This window comes from Scylla paramamosain, unplaced genomic scaffold (genome assembly GCF_035594125.1).
Source record: "Scylla paramamosain isolate STU-SP2022 unplaced genomic scaffold, ASM3559412v1 Contig81, whole genome shotgun sequence".
In the NCBI taxonomy this organism is placed as follows: domain Eukaryota; kingdom Metazoa; phylum Arthropoda; class Malacostraca; order Decapoda; family Portunidae; genus Scylla; species Scylla paramamosain.
In genome coordinates, this window is record NW_026973746.1 from 395,001 (window position 1) to 398,776 (window position 3,776).

Sequence of the window (3,776 nt, forward strand, 5' to 3'; positions counted from 1 at the left end):
CGCCTCCAAGACCCACAGAGGATTGGAAGGCATAAATTCAATCTTGGATAACTATTGACATTTAAAACTGGTGACTCCACTTGTCAGATTGTAGGTGGGAAAGTTTAAAGGGTTAATTGATGGGAACATTGTTGATCTTAATTCTTTTTTGGTAAAGTACTGTAAATCACTTGCATGTGAAATTTCAAATGGATGAAATAGCATGAATGGTATTGTAGTTGAATTGTTCTTTGTAGCTGGAAAAAAATTAGGGTTGATTGATGGGGAAACTATTGTTCAAAATCCTTTTATTGTAAACTAGATCATGTACATAGTTGTTTAATTTTTTTGGAAGTGAAATAACATGAATGATATTGTAGTTGTTTGTGTTGTACTATGGGTAAACCACTGGAAAAAGTGTAGTAGTTATGAACAAAATTGGATTAACTAAACATCACTGAGGTTGTAGTTGTGAAATTTTGTAAATTAATGTAAACAATGAAATACTTACTTAATCTTATATTATTAGGAGTCATTGGAAATTAGCTAAAATAAACACCATTATATCATCATAACCCTATAATGACTAACCAACTTCGCCATGAGAGGATAGTTTTAACACAAACAGTGCACAGCTTTGCCAAATGTTGTCATAAATCTGTGTTGGAAATATAGTCTTCATCAAGCATTATTGTTGTGTAAGTTATCATTGCTGTCATGTGTTGTTTTAAGGAGACACTGATTTTGCAGTTTTTTTTTTTTTCACACCTATTCAGAAGTTTAAAAATCTTTCAGTTTTCTGTGCATGTGTTCTAGTATCCTCTGCATTCTTTCTTGTCATTCTTTCACACTCAGAGCTAAATGCATTGAACTAACATTCCCATTTCTATTATACAGCAATTCATGAAATTAACACCAGAGCAGTTTGGTATGTTATGGAAACTGAGAGAGAGAGAGAGTCCTTTTTTTCCTCTTCTCTCTCATGTCATGGCCCAGGACAGGGTGACGTCCTTGGAACATTGTCATTTGCATTCCTTAATCACAGACAAATGTGCCTCCTCACTCACTCCTCCATGTTGGAGAAAATAATTGCATTAATGAACATGTCTTGCACTTTATCATTACTTTTTATTATTATTATTATTATTATTATTATTATTATTATTATTATTATTATTATTATTATTACTACATTTACAGTAGTCCCTCACTGTTAGCAGTGAAATTTGTCAAATGTGAATAGTACTATAAATGGGAAAATTATACATTAGTCTTTGGCAAGGCCTGGGTTCACCCTTTTGACTTGCATTTGAAAGCAAAGACATTATACATTAACATTATACATTATACATGAAACATTAACAGCAATATAGAATACAATAGATAATAGATGACAGATGTTATTTACCTTTAATTATTTATAGTTAAGCCTGGTGAGAGGATCGAGTGTGGTAATTGTGTAGGTGCACTATTAATATTTGGCACCCAAACCAGTGTCATCCATATCCAAGTGTCCATGCCCTTCTGGCTCCCTCAACCCTCCATCACTTGTAGAGGCTGCACTCCTGGGGACAAACACCAAAGATGTGGTTAATTGCAGCAAAAAACAGTAAGATGGCTGTTGGGAGGTTACCAAAAATCAAACAATGCACATGGACGACAAACTGGATCAACACCATTCTGTTACGTCAGCAAGTGGCACACCAAAAGTGGATCTGATGTGCCAGTTTGGTTGTTGGTACCAGTTCAAACCTATTGCCAAACTGAAACAAGAGGGACCAATGTATATCTCCATCAATCAATCAATCTATATATATATATATATATATATATATATATATATATATATATATATATATATATATATATATATATATATATATATATATATATATATAAAGCTTTTTGGTAATAAACATTTAGTGTGCAAAAATTTTTAGTACATCTAAACTATAGTAACTTGTGTCTTCCTTACAAGTGGTGTCATCTACCATTCTTTCTCTCCCCTCTTAAAAAGTGGGAAAAGGAAGACTGCTGGACCATACCACAAGTTATAACAACAAAAAAAGGTTCATACAAACTTTACTCTGCTGCATGGACTGTATCAGCTTGTATTCAGGCAGGTCAAGTTGGGTGATACAAGTGTGTGCTGGAAGGAAGCTGTCATCTGCTGGCTTTTGGATTATCAACTTGGAAGCCTGGGTGTGTGTGTGTGTGTGTGTGTGTCTAAGAGAATCAGTTTGAGTGAGTAGTGGGAGGGAGTTTTTGAGTATGTGAGTAAAAGAAGGGGTTTTGTTGAGAGAGAGAGAGAGAGAGAGAGAGAGAGAGAGAGAGAGAGAGAGAGAGAGAGAGAGAGAGAGAGAGAGAGAGAGAGAGAGAGAGAGAGAGAGAGAGAGAGAGAGAGAGAGAGAGAGAGAGTTTTGTGTGTGTGTAGGAGAGAGAATACAAGAAATTATTTCTATTAAATTTATTACTATTATTCTAAATTTATTCATATTTCAGAGGAATGACTGACAGAAGAGACAAAGGAAGAAAAGAGGAGGAAGAATATAAGAAAGGAAGGAAGGAAGAGAAGAGGGGGACATGAGAAGGATGAGATAAGAGAGAGAGAGAGAGAGAGAGAGAGAGAGAGAGAGAGAGAGAGAGAGAGAGAGAGAGAGAGAGAGAATGTTACTGATTGTGAGAATTAATTATCATTATTATTATTATGTTCAAAATGTATTATTTATATTTTCATTGTTTTTTTTTCAGAAGTGATAGAAAGAAGGAAGAGGAGAAGACATGATAATAAGGAGGGAAGAAAGAGAAGGAGAGAGAAGACAACAAAGAAGGAAGAGGACATGAGAGAAGAATGAGGATAATAGAAGAGGAAGAAATAAAAGAAGAAATGAGAGAAAGATAGATAAAAGAAAATTAAATTCTCCCCCCTGCCCCCCTCTCTCTCTCTCTCTCTCTCTCTCTCTCTCTCTCTCTCTCTCTCTCTCTCTCTCTCTCTCTCTCTCTCTCTCTCTCTCTCTCTCCATGCCTAGGAGAGGAACCTGATCAGTCCCTGTGAGAAATTTTGCAACATTTTCTGTTTAAGCAAGAGTTCATGAATATTTCCCAAAAAGTGCAGGTGACCCCTGACCTGACATACCAGCATGCACATCACTGTTGTGTTGCCAGGTTTTGCTGGACGCATCATTCCTGATTCCTGTCAGTTCATTTTGGCCTAAAACCTTCATCCTTTGCTTCCTGTATACATTTGTGAAATTGTTGCAAAGGAGGGAGAGTTTTTGTTGCAACATGAATTCCAAATCAGATTCAGTACTTTTATGAAATCTTTCAAGATGACAATAAACTCCATCACCAGAAACACACCACACACACACACACACACACACACACACACACACACACACACACCAGTTGCAATGCTTACTTCAGTGCACACTCTTCACTCCTTCAGAGGTGAGTGAATGAGTGAGCAGTGAATAAATCTGTTAACAAGAACACTATTTTGGTGCAAAGAATCAGATGCTGCCAGTATTTTTGCTGCCATTCACCACTCCACATCTAGCAGAAGGTTTGTGGTCTGCCTTATCCATGCAGTCTTCCTGGCGCTTACAAATCAGGGTCACTAACTGAAGAGAGCATCAGAGTACTTGGAAGGAAACCACTGGGAAGACCTTGAGATGGTGTGTGGAGGAAGGCATGATAACACTTAACAATAAGGAAGAAATTGTCTACAGCTGCAAGTGGGAGATACTCATGGTCTGTCCAACCCCAGAAGGGAAACTATGGACAAATAACGATGT

The 3,776-nt window shown here is 36.7% G+C and overlaps 1 protein-coding gene across 8 annotated transcripts in view; it reads left to right on the top strand.

Moving 5' to 3' along the window:
- The window catches only part of LOC135098786 (uncharacterized), a 26,024-nt gene extending 25,858 nt beyond the window's left edge, over positions 1-166 (top strand). For all 8 annotated transcript variants that reach the window (XR_010267381.1, XR_010267380.1, XR_010267376.1 and 5 more), the window contains one exon: positions 1-166. This exon is cut by the window's left edge and continues 204 nt beyond it. The gene's annotated coding sequence lies outside the window, so the exon portion shown is untranslated.
- The last annotated feature ends 3,610 nt before the right edge of the window (positions 167-3,776 follow it).